This window comes from Perca flavescens, chromosome 11 (assembly GCF_004354835.1).
Source record: "Perca flavescens isolate YP-PL-M2 chromosome 11, PFLA_1.0, whole genome shotgun sequence".
In the NCBI taxonomy this organism is placed as follows: Eukaryota; Metazoa; Chordata; class Actinopteri; order Perciformes; family Percidae; genus Perca; species Perca flavescens.
In genome coordinates this window covers 27,983,100-27,996,737 of record NC_041341.1, presented here as the reverse complement: position 1 = coordinate 27,996,737, position 13,638 = coordinate 27,983,100, and positions in this window count along the sequence as shown.

Below are 13,638 nucleotides of genomic sequence, written 5' to 3'. Positions count from 1 at the left end.
TTTTTTGTTGGATATTGTTCTTAATGCAGTGTGAGATGCGCGCTTGTTGGTATCTGTGGAAACACGACAGAGTCAGTGTCTTTATTTATGTCACCTCGACAAAAAAAATCAACACATGTAACAGTCTTGTCTGGCTGCTCTATCTATAAAACTTAGCTATAGTTTGTGTGAGTGATGCGGTCCGTGGAGTTTCACTGGAGGTTCAACGAGAGGAGATATTAGTGGTGGATAACTTACTTTACAGTCTTATTTAATGGGATCATTATATAAATTATTTTATTTGTGATATGATATTTGTAAATATTTCTACAGTAACTTGTAATATTCTGTGTAATAGTGTTTTTATCCAGCTTCATATTAATTTAAATTTTTCGTGTAGTAAGTACACACATAATGGTGGTGAGGTATGTCTGCTAGGTGTATTTGGTGTACAGATGCATATGGGAATGTCTACTTGGATGTGGTTATTGGTCATTAATGACAGTTAACGTAAGCTGACTAAGTAATCAACCAATAATTTTACCTTACTAATTATAAAAAATGCTGTATTCAGTCTGGCTATGTATATTAGATGAAGTATCAGTACTATGTTTAGTTTGCTCAATTAATTACCCAATCTTTAATTATCTATAAGCCTGATTAGATTATTTCTGAGATTGCTGATGTGCCTAGCTAATAAAATAAACCATGATTCATATTTTATTTCTCAACAGACATCAACAGTACCAGACTTGATGTGTATCTCAGTATTGAAGGTATGTTGACTATGTGCTGTTTTTTATTTTTTTTTTATTTATGCAAAAATGTGCAAAATAATAGGGCTGCACAATTAATCGAATTTTAATCACGATCACGATTTTGGCTTCCCACGATCAAATTTGCATGTTCGAGTGATATTTAAAATGCGTCATACAACGCTCATTATCAAAGTTTTTGCAAAGCCACTCTAGCGCTCCATAAACCACTCTCTGATCACGTGCCTCTGTGAGCCAATCAGAATCAGAGTTGTTCCCTGCACCGCGGAGCTTAGTGTCTAGATGTGGATGTCACAGAGGACAGAGGAGTAACGGGAGGAAAATTCCACAACAGGTAGCAGTCGGTCATTATAAGCCGGTCACAATGTTTACAGTTGTTGTTAATGTTCACACAGTTTACCAGTAAACGCAACATTATGTCCCGTATGTTTTGTTTTTCAGACAACAGCAGTGACTATAGTGCCAGTTTGTGTCTGTTAGCTCATAGCTTTAGCAGCAGACTGTTGGACGTCCCGTTGTTGGAAATACATTCACACTACACCGTTTGGCTGTCAGCTTTTTAGCTGTGTTTAATCCAGTTACTACTGTGGCTAACAGTAGGCTAACGTTACCTGCTGTGTAACGTGTTAATAGTGTTTACTGTAGCTAACGGTAGGCTAACGCTACCTGCTGTGTAACGTGTTATTAGTGTTTACTAGCGTGACATGCAGCGATGTTTATGTTGCCTCTAACGTGGGTTTCATCTCTTTTATATAGACCTTAGTGGTCCCCTAATACTGTATCTGAAGTCTCTTTTATATAGGCCTTAGTGGTCCCCTAATACTCTATCTGAAGTCTCTTTTTATATAGGCCTTAGTGGTCCCCTAATACTGTATCTGAAGTCTCTTTTATATAGATCTTAGTGGTCCCCTAATACTGTATCTGAAGTCTCTTTTATATAGGCCTTAGTGGTCCCCTAATACTGTATCTGAAGTCTCTTTTATATAGATCTTAGTGGTCCCCTAATACTGTATCTGAAGTCTCTTTTATATAGACCTTAGTGGTCCCCTAATACTGTATCTGAAGTCTCTTTTATATAGGCCTTAGTGGTCCCCTAATACTGTATCTGAAGTCTCTTTTTATATAGGCCTTAGTGGTCCCCTAATACTGTATCTGAAGTCTCTTTTATATAGGCCTTAGTGGTCCCCTAATACTGTATCTGAAGTCTCTTTTATATAGACCTTAGTGGTCCCCTAATACTGTATCTGAAGTCTCTTTTATATAGATCTTAGTGGTCCCCTAATGCTGTATCTGAAGTCTCTTTTATATAGACCTTAGTGGTCCCCTAATACTGTATCTGAATTCTCTTTTATATAGGCCTTAGTGGTCCCCTAATACTGTATCTGAAGTCTCTTTTTATATAGGCCTTAGTGGTCCCCTAATACTGTATCTGAAGTCTCTTTTATATAGATCTTAGTGGTCCCCTAATACTGTATCTGAAGTCTCTTTTATATACAGTGGGGGAAATAAGTATTTGACCCCTTGCTGATTTTGCAGGTTTGCCCACTTACAAAGAATGCAAAAATCTACAATTTTAATCATATGTACATTCTAACAGTGAAAGAATCCCAAAGAAAATTCCAGAAAATCACATCATATGAATTTATTAAAATTGATAACCATCTGATGAGGAAAAACAAGTATTTGACCCCCTGGACAAACAGCATGTTAATATTTTGTAGAAAAGCCATTATTGGCCAACACAGATGTCAAACGGTTTTTATAGTTGGTGACAAGGTTTGTGCACATTTCGGCAGGGATGTTGGCCCACTCCTCCCTGCAGACAGCCTCCAAATCATTCAGGTTCCGAGGTTGTCGCCTGGCAACTCGAATTTTAAGCTCCCTCCAAAGATTTTCAATCGGATTCAGGTCTGGAGACTGGCTAGGCCACTCCAGAACCTTGATGTGCTTCTTCTTCAGCCACTCTTTTGTTGCTTTGGCGGTGTGCTTAGGGTCGTTGTCGTGCTGAAACACCCATCCTCGACCCATCTTCAGCTCTCTCACTGAGGGAAGGAGATGTCGGTCCAGAATTCCACGATACATGGCCCCGTCCATCCTCCCCTCAATACGATGGAGTTGTCCCGTCCCCTTGGCTGAAAAGCACCCCCAAAGCATGATGTTGCCACCACCATGCTTGACGGTGGGGATGGTGTTCTTTGGGTTGTACTCGGTGTTCTTTGCCCTCCAAACACGACGAGTTGAGTTGAGGCCAAAAAGTTCTATTTTGGTCTCATCTGACCACATCACCTTCTTCCAGGCCTCTTCTGAGTCGTCCAGGTGGTGAATGGCGAACTTCATGCGGGCCTGTACATGTTTCTTCTTGAGCAGGGGACCTTGCGTGCGCTGCAGGATTTCAATCCATGACGGCGTAGTGTGTTACCAACCGTTTCTTTTGTAACTGTGGTCCCAGCTGCCTTCAGTTGATTCATCAGTTCCCCCCTTGTGGTTTTGGGATGATTCCTCACCGTTCGCATGATCAGGGACACCCCACGAGGCAAGATCTTGTGTGGAGGCCCAGACCGAGGGAGGTTGGCGGTGGTGTGGTGCTTCTTCCATTTCCTGATAACTGCACCGACAGTTGATCTTTTCTCTCCAAGTTGCTTTCCGATTCTCTTGTAGCCCATCCCAGCCTTGTGCAGATCAACAATCTTGTCCCTGATGTCCGTAGAAAGCTCTTTGGTCTTGCCCATGGTGGTGATGTTGGATTTTGGTTGTTTGGGTGTTGACAGGTGTCTTTTATACAGGTAACGAGGTGAGGCAGGTGTATTTGATGTAGATAATTGGTTCGGATTGGGGCTGTGTCTTAAAGAAAGACTAACTGGCTTGTAGGAGCCAGAATACTTGCTGTTTGTCCAGGGGGTCAAATACTTGTTTTTCCTCATCAGATGGTTTTCAATTTTAATAAATTCATATGATGTGATTTTCTGGAATTTTCTTTGGGATTCTGTCTTTCCCTGTTAGAATGTACATATGATTAAAATTGTAGATTTTTGCATTCTTTGTAAGTGGGCAAACCTGCAAAATCAGCAAGGGGTCAAATACTTATTTCCCCCACTGTAGACCTTAGTGGTCCCCTAATGCTGTATCTGAAGTCTCTTTTATATAGACCTTAGTGGTCCCCTAATACTTTATCTGAAGTCTCTTTTATATAGACCTTAGTGGTCCCCTAATACTGTATCTGAAGTCTCTTTTATATAGGCCTTAGTGGTCCCCTAATACTTTATCAGAAGTCTCTTTTATATAGACCTTAGTGGTCCCCTAATACTGTATCTGAAGTCTCTTTTATATAGGCCTTAGTGGTCCACTAATACTGTATCTGAAGTCTCTTTTTATATAGGCCTTAGTGGTCCCCTAATACTGTATCTGAAGTCTCTTTTATATAGATCTTAGTGGTCCCCTAATACTGTATCAGAAGTCTCTTTTATATAGACCTTAGTGGTCCCCTAATACTGTATCTATTCAATTTCAATTCAATTCAATTCAATTTTATTTATAGTATCAAATCATAACAAAAGTTATCTCGAGACACTTTACAGATAGAGTAGGTCTAGACCACACTCTATAAATTCCAAAAGCCCAACAATTACAGTAATTCCCTCAAGAGCAAGCATTAGCAGTGGCTATTGCGACAGTGGCAAGAAAAAACTCCCTTTTAGGAAGAAACCTCGGCAGACCCAGACTCTTGGTAGGCGGTGTCTGACGGGCCGGTTGGGGGCGTGATGAACAGTGGTGATAACAGTCACATTAGAAGTCACATTGACTTTGAAGGTTATCGTGGAAGTTCATGTCATAGCAGGGCACATCGTGTCATACTGAGTAGTGCAGTCTCCTATACCGGATCCTGACTACTCTGTGCGTATGAACATCACAGCAGGGCGTTGCGGGATGTAGCGTGGCGCTGCAGAGCACGGGGGGAGGCTGCGGATGCAGCAGGACGCAGCAGGATGCAGCCGGGAAATGCAGAGAATCGCAGAGCATAGCTCTGCGAAGAAGAAACATAAGGACTCCGGGGAGTAAACTCCCCAGAGCTAGATTAGTAACAAGCATTTCTGGGACAGGATGCATACAAAAAGTAACAAGTAGAGATGAGAGAGCAGCTCAGTGTGTCTTAGGGAGGAACAGCCTCCCGGCAGTCTAAATTGTAATAGCATAACTTAAGAGAGGCAGGTTAAAGAGAGGTGCCTGGTCGGGCTAGAACTCCCCCAACCGGGTCGGGCTGTACTGGACCGCCTCCCTCTACTCTCGCTCGATTATTAATTATACAGTATAGAAAAAAAACTGATGACTACGAGGAGAAGCAGTGGGCGGGTTAGGTGGGCGCTTCAACTCCTCGTCCCTAACTATAAGCTTTATCAAAGAGGAGGGTTTTCAGTTTACTCCTAAATGTGGTGACGGTGTCTGCCTCTCGAACCCCGACTGGGAGCTGGTTCCATAATACTGGAGCCTGATAGCTGAAGGCCCTGGCCCCCAGTCTACTTCCAGAGACTCTAGGAACCATAAGTAGCCCCGCATTCTGGGGCGCGCAGTGCTCTAGTGGGACAATAAGGTACTATGAGCTCTTCTAAGTATGATGGTGCTTGACCATTTAGAGCTTTGTAAGTCAGGAGGAGGATTTTAAATTCAATCCTATATTTCACTGGAAGCCAATGCAGAGAAGCTAATACAGGAGAAATATGATCTCTTCTCTTAGTTCTCGTCAGAACACGTGCTGCAGCATTCTGGATCAGTTGGAGAGTCTTAATGGACTTATTTGGGCAACCTGATAATAAGGAATTGCAGTAATCTAGTCTAGAAGTAACGAATGCATGGACTAGTTTTTCAGCATCGTTTTGAGACAGGATATTCCTAATTTTGGCAATGTTACGAAGATGGAAAAAGGCTATTCTTGAGGTTTGTTTTAAGTGGGCGTTGAAGGATATATCCTGATCAAAAATAACTCCTAGATTTCTGACAGTAGTGCTGGAGGCCAGGGTAATACCATCCAGAGTAACTATATCTTTCGAAAACGGTTCGGCGGTTGGTCCTATCACAATAACTTCAGTTTTGTCTGAGTTTAACATCAGGAAATTGTGGGTCATCCAGGATTTTATATCCTCAATACACGTTTGAAGTCTTGCTAACTGACCACTTTCATCTGGCTTAATTGACAGATATAATTGGGTATCGTCTGCGTAATAGTGATAGTTAATCGAGTGTTTCCTAATAATATTACCTAGAGGAAGCATATATAAGGAAAATAGAATTGGTCCAAGCACTGAGCCTTGAGGAACGCCATGGCTAACTTTAGCGTGCTTGGAGGGTTTATCATTAACATTAACAAACTGGGATCGTTCAGAGAAATAGGACTTAAACCAGCTTAGTGCGATTCCTTTAATGCCAACTAAGTGTTCCAGTCTCTGTAACAGGATAGTATGGTCAATAGTGTCAAATGCAGCACTAAGATCTAGTAGAACAAGAATGGAGACAAGTCCTTTGTCTGCAGCAGTTAGAAGGTCGTTAGTAATTTTCACCAGTGCCGTCTCTGTGCTATGATTCTTTCTAAATCCTGATTGAAAATCATCAAATAGACTGTTGCTATGTAGAAAATCACATAGCTGATTAGCAACCACCTTCTCAAGGATCTTGGATAGAAAGGGAAGGTTAGATATAGGTCTATAGTTTGCTAAGACCTCAGGATCTAGGGTGGGTTTTTTCAGAAGAGGTTTTATCACAGCAATTTTAAATGACTGCGGTACATAACCTGTTAGTAAGGACATGTTGATCATATCTAATAATGAAGTGTTTACCACGGGTAACGCTTCTTTGAGTAGCCTCGTTGGGATGGGGTCTAAGAGACTAGCTGAGGATATCTTTAACATTAATTGTTGAAGGTCTATAGGATAAAAGCAGTCCAAGTATATGTCGGGAGTCGTCGTTCTTTCTAGCGGTCCTGCATTTAAAGATGAACTGTTAGAAGTTAAGGGCAAAAGGTGTTGAATTTTATCTCTAATTGTTATAATTTTATCATTAAAGAAGCTCATGAAGTCATCACTACTCAGAGCTAGAGGAATAGATGGCTCCGTAGAGCTGTGGCTATCTGTCAGCCTGGCTACAGTGCTGAAAAGAAACCTTGGGTTGTTCTTGTTTTCTTCTATTAATGATGAGTAATAGTCTGATCTGGCCTTTCTTAGGGCCTTCCTATAGGTTTTCAGACTGTCTTGCCATTCCAAACGGGATTCCTCCACTTTGGTGGAGCGCCACTTACTTTCGATGTTTCGTGTGATTTGTTTTAATTTGCGAGTTTGGGAGTTATACCAAGGAGCTAATTTCCTTTTTATCGTCTTCTTTTTGAGAGGAGCGACAGAGTCTAAGGTCGTCCGTAGGCAAGTCGTAGCACCGTCTACAAATGTATCAATTTGAGAGGGACTGAGGTTAACATAGAGGTCCTCTGTTATGTTAAGGCAAGACATAGACTGGAATGCTGTAGGAATATTTTCCTTAAATTTAGCTATAGCACTGTCAGATAGGCATCTAGTGTAGAAGCTGCTATCTGGTTTAGTATGGTCAGGTAGCAAGAATTCAAAAGTAATTAAAAAATAATCTGATAATACCAGATTCTGCGGAAATATTATTAAATCCTCAATTTCAATACCATATGCCAGCACAAGGTCGAGGGTGTGGTTAAAACAGTGCGTCGCCTTGTGCACACTCTGACTGAAACCGATTGAATCCAGTAATGAGTTGAAAGCAGTAGTAAGGCTATTGCTGTCAACGTCCACATGGATATTAAAATCACCAACAATAAGTACTTTGTCTGATTTAAGGACTACACATGATAAAATCTCTGAGAATTCAGATAAAAATTCAGAATACGGACCTGGAGCTCGGTAGACAACAACAAATATAATTGGCTGTACTGATTTCCGTGTTGGATGTTGAAGATTAAGAACAAGGCTTTCAAAAGAGTTATAATTTAGTTTGGGTTTAGGGTTAATTAACAGGCTTGAATCAAATATGGCTGCAACTCCCCTCCTCGGCCTGAGCCTCTAGGAATTTGAGTATTAATATGACTGGGAGGGGTGGCTTCATTTAGACTAACATATTCTTCATGGCCCAGCCAGGTTTCAGTAAGACAGAATAGATCAATTTGATTATCAGATATCAATTCATTTACAGTACTGCTTTAGAAGACAAAGATCTGATATTTAGTAATCCACATCTAATTTTCCTATCCTTTTCTATCATTGCTGTGGTAGTTTTAATTCCAATTAGGTTGTTAAGTGTTGCCTCTCTATTCACCACTTTGTGTGGTCTGTTGTTGATAATTACTGGAATAGTACTAGTACCACATGTTACTGGAGTAATACTAGTACTACATGTTATCCTACAGAAAACATTTTCAGATCCATCCACTTGTATAGTGCTATCAGGATCAATACCTGGGGACATGAATCTGTGATATTTTCAACATAATGTCAATACTTGCCTTCTGTTAGTGTGGTCGTTATGTTGTCAGATAGCAGCCTGGCTCCGTGTCGGTTTGGGTGGAGACCATCACGCTTCAGCAGGTTGGGCATCTCCCAGAACAAGTTGAAGTTGTCGACATAGGGAAGGCCCAGGGAAGTGCAGAGTGGTTCCAGCCAGGTGTGGAGCCAGAACAGTCTGGACCATCTCTCCGCACCCTTCCTGTAGGTAGGTAGAGGCCCAGAGATGACAATCCGCTTACCTGTGCCCATCAGGGTGGTGATGAGAGTGGTGAAGTCTTCCTGGAGTGCTATCGACCGTCTCTCTCTGATGTTGTTTGTGCCCACATGCACGATGATGTTGTCGACCTTGGAGTGGCGGGCGAGGATGCCGGGAAGTTTGTGCTGGATGTCACGGACCTTGGCACCGGGGAAGCAGTAGACCTTGGAGGGACCGCTGGGTAAAGGGGGAATGTGGAGGTCCCTTACCATGGAGCTTCCGATGACCAGCGTGGAGATTGATGAGTCCGAGGGGGGAGAGTCCGCCCTCAATGGGCGCGTCGACTGTGTGGATGGACCAGGATGAGCTGCGTGGGGACGTGGCAGAGAAGGGAACTCCTCGTCGTTCGTCAGAATGCTGTAGCGGTTTTCTAGTCGTAGGGGTTGGGCTGGGGCTGAGCGTTGTCCTGACCGCCTGCTCTGGTGCTTGCTTACACGCCATGGCTCAGGCTGGTGTGGAGGGAGCTGGTCAGCAGAGCTGGCTGGGTCCTCGGCAGAAGCCGAGGAGAGACAGCAGGGACAGAGGTTGTATTAGTGTGTGGTGGGGTGAGAGTATTGCAGGGCACAGTGGAATCAAAACATCCATCAGTGTGTGTGTGGGGGGGAACTTCCAATGATAATGGAGTCGAGGAACTCTTCACTTGCCTTGATCTGGAGGAGAGTCGATATTCTGGCTTCAAGTTCCACTATCTTCTGGCTGAAAAGGTGGCACGAGTCGCAGCCAGGTGAACAGCTGAGGGGGGGCATCGTGTAACTTGCTAGTTTAGCTAGTAGCAACGTTGATGGAGGCCTTCTCCTAAAACCTAAAAACCTTCACAAGTCGAAATACAATGCAAGTGCTCCTGCTTGTGTTTAGCAAGCAGTGGATAGCCCGTTACTGCTACCAAAATATACAATAGATTTCCCAGGAGGCAAAATCCTGAGTGGTTCGTTTTAACTCCCGCTAGCAGGTAGGCTAACTAGCCGTTAGCACAACAAATACCTAGACGTTAGCAAACGGAGCGGAGGAAAGTTTTGCAAACAACAGAGAAACTGCGGCCAGACAGGTCCGGTTAAAATACAGCGAAACGGTGTAATTAGTGACTGTATTTCGTTGTGGAGGACTTTAAATCGCGAGACGTTAAGCGTCTGCCGTTGTCGTCTGCAACAAGAAACAGGAAGTCAGGCGGAAACTGGAGTGTCGTTCACAATACTCACCTGTCCTTCGAAAGATGAGAGTGGAGGGATGTTTAACAGCGTAACTATCTGAAGTCTCTTTTATATAGACCTTAGTGGTCCCCTAATACTGTATCTGAAGTCTCTTTTATATAGGCCTTAGTGGTCCCCTAATACTGTATCTGAAGTCTCTTTTATATAGATCTTAGTGGTCCCCTAATACTGTATCTGAAGTCTCTTTTATATAGGCCTTAGTGGTCCCCTAATACTGTATCTGAAGTCTCTTTTATATAGATCTTAGTGGTCCCCTAATACTGTATCTGAAGTCTCTTTTATATAGACCTTAGAGGTCCCCTAATACTGTATCTGAAGTCTCTTTTATGTAGACCTTTAGTGGTCTATATAAAAAGAGAAAGGGGAGGTAACCTTGCTCCTAATGATCAATATATATCATAAGGAGAAGATTCCTGATTGGTCCATCTGAGCTTTCATTTTCTCAAAGGCAGAGCAGGATACCCAGGGCTCGGTTTACACCTATCACCATTTCTAGCCACTGGGGGGCCATAGGCAGGCTGGGGGAACTCATATTAATGTTAAAAAAACTCATGAAGTGAAATTTTCATACCATGGGAACTTGAAGTTGTTGTTAAGCTTTGGGACTCACACAAACTGTAACACACACTGTGCTGCTAGATTCACAACTAGGGCTGGGCATCGAGAACCAATTCCTACTTGGGTTTTGGTTTCAAATCTGATCATGGGTTCCAAATTTTACATGCGCAAGTTTTGCTTTCCGAAGTGGCCAGGCGCTTGTTGTGTTGCAGCCATGGAGCACAGTAAGCGGTGCTCTAGTGTGGCTTTATTTTACATACTGACTGAGTGTGTGAAACTCCGCCACAGAAACCAGAAATGTATCTCAGCATAGTTTTTTTTTTTTTTTTTAATGCTCTTACATTACGTACACAAATTTAAGTTATTTCTTAAAGGAGTTTGCCATTTGTTAAACGCATCTTAGTTTAAAAATCATGCTAAAATACTTTTTTCAAAGGTCCTTGATGCTTAAACCTCGCGGAATGAATTTAGGTCTGGCAGATTATGCCGCTGCTCTTTTAAAGAGGTGGGGCCGTGGACAAACATGTGACACATACCGGAATTGACTGAGTTGCAGCGCCTCGCCCTTCTAAATTTTCTTTGGTGACTATTTGTACTGTATACATGGCTTATGTTAACAATTTTCATTTTTGTGCTGGTTTCTAGTTTCTAGCTGTTACATTTCTTGACAAGCTGCATTTTATTCGTCCTTTTTTGTTAACTTTACATAGAGCAGCAGCACAGATCCCTCTGTTGTACAGGATTAATAATGACATGACGTCAAAGTTTACTTATCAAATGTTCATTTTGGAATAGATCAGAAAACTTATGCGTGGATACTGATAAATCAGTCTGGCTTTAATATACATGAGTGAGTTCACAGTTATGTAGTGTTCTCTTTATAACATTCCACATGTCTCTGTGTTAAACAGCAACACGTGGAAAGCAGAAGGGATGCCATCATCCGCTGCCTGATGGAGTACCTTGGAGAGTCTGGAGAGGAACTCATCAAAGACTATCAGGTACATTTTGACAATTTGTTTTTGATACTTGATAAATGATTGTGTCCACACATGCGTTTGTTCTTCAGTTTAGTAATATAATCTTAACATTTGTAAATTAATATCTCTACTTGTAACTAATTTATGCAACTATGTGGGGGGACAAATATGTTTATAGGACTAGCAAAGTTTAGGCTAACAAATGTTAGGGCATTACATTCATTCAATTATTTCAGCATTTAATTATTTTAAATCATTAAAATTTAATTTTTCATTAGAATAGAAGATTTAAGCCTGTCAAACCCAAAGCCGATGTTATTTCTGCTACACTGAATACAGTATACTTATTTGTTTTTATTTCATGCTTGGAACAAAGCAGATATTGTATTAACCAAGCTGCCTTCATACTTAGTCATACTTCAACCAATAAATAATAAATTCCCTACATAATAACTTGTCTATCTGTGTAGAAAGAAATTATCATTATAATCCATATTATTCAACATTAACCTAATTCGGAGCTTATTTCTGTTGCATCATATGTAGACTGCATTAAATTGGCACTTACTTACTTACTAACCCTGTGCATCACCATATTCAGGAACTTTAAAAAAAAAACATATTATACGTATGTTGCATCTAAGCACAGATTCACATGTTTTGACAGGATGTTAGCAGAGAAGCTATCAAAGAGGAGTATGCTGGGCATGTCATGAAGATCTTTGTCCTCCGTGAAAGTTCAGCAGGTGAGGACCACACCCCTGCAGATGTGTCCATCATCATCGAGGGAACTGAGGTGCTTGATGATTGCAGATATGTGGCAAAGGCTTGCCTTCTGCTCATGGGCTTTGTCTATGCAATGAACTTAAGTTACCCACCAAAGATGAAATACACATTCGAAGTGTTTCAGAAGCTCTTTCTGGAGCTGGATGTCCTGAAGATCTCTCCCAAAGTACAGTCTCTACACAACAAACTTCTAAGACGACTGAATTTGCGCATGTTTCTGACCTTACTGTATTGTTTAACCTGCAGTTCATAATTATGGTGTTTAGCAGAGCAAAATGGTTTTAGAAGCAGCTATCCATCTCAAGTTAACCACTTGTTAATTCATTGATATGCATTATTACTGTTGAAGCATGTTTTCCAAGAGCCGTGTATGTATATTGTTATACAGTCCCTCCAGCAAAACGCGATTATGCGATCGCATAATTCAATGCATAATCAGTCAAAGTCCGCATATTTATGCATTTTTTCAAATACGCTGCATTAATTGCAGATTTCCGTGCAAAATATGGAGGGCTTGCATGATTTCATAATCCCATAATTTCGTTGCAAAAAGTCACAAATATCTTAGCCAAAAGTTGAAAAATGTTGCGTTTATTTCACACAAGAGCAGCCATTTCCCCCTGTTGCCATGGGAATGTTATGAAGTGATGTAATTACGCGATGTGAACATCCTCAAAAAACGGGTGTTTTCTCTTTTTCATCAAACCGCAGTTTTTGCAAGTTCTTGCAATTTTTGCAAGTTCCCGCAATTTCATCGCATAAAATTGCATAAATATCCCGCATATTCCATCGCAATTTTTAAGAAAACGTGCCGCATAATCAAGGATTTTTGCCCACAACAATCACAAAAAAACTCATTTTTCTGGAAGGAGTGGTTATAATGGTTCCCAAACTTGGGGTGAGGAAGCATTGCAGGGTCGCTTAGCGATTTTAAAACTAAGACACCACAAAGACTACAGCCAATGCCCAACTAGCACTTCCGTTCTCACGCCTGCATGAGAGGAAATGTATATCCATATTATCATACTGATGTTGAAATAATTAATTGTATTTAGCCTGTGCAAGCATACAATACAATTAGGAAGTTATAAGTGCACTTATGTCTCTTGCTAAACTATTGCAATTTGAAGTGATACTTTGCTAATTTGATTGGACATGTTATAAAAGATGCTCTGCAGTTGATCTGTACACATTTTCATCAAGCGTTTAATGTTTTTTAACTGCCAATTTTAGATGTTTTATCTCAGTGTACTGTGTTGGAGTGATTGTAAGCTGTTGCTTTAATCTTTGCACCAGTGTAGTAAACACAATAAAGGTGCTGTTATTTAAAAGTATGTTTCATGTTTTGTAGCCTTATCTTAGGACCTTTTAAGTTGATTTTATATAAATATCCCTAAAGTATAAAAAACTGAAAAGCTAATAACTGTTACATTAGTTTTGCTATTAGATGCAAAGGGGGTCAAATGTGGAGTAATATTTACTTAGAAAAAGCTAGGCAACAATTTCCACACGTATATTGTCAGTAAATTGTATTTACAATTTAAGAATAGTTTCTATCTAAAGCACTTAAGCAAAATTTACTTGCAATTT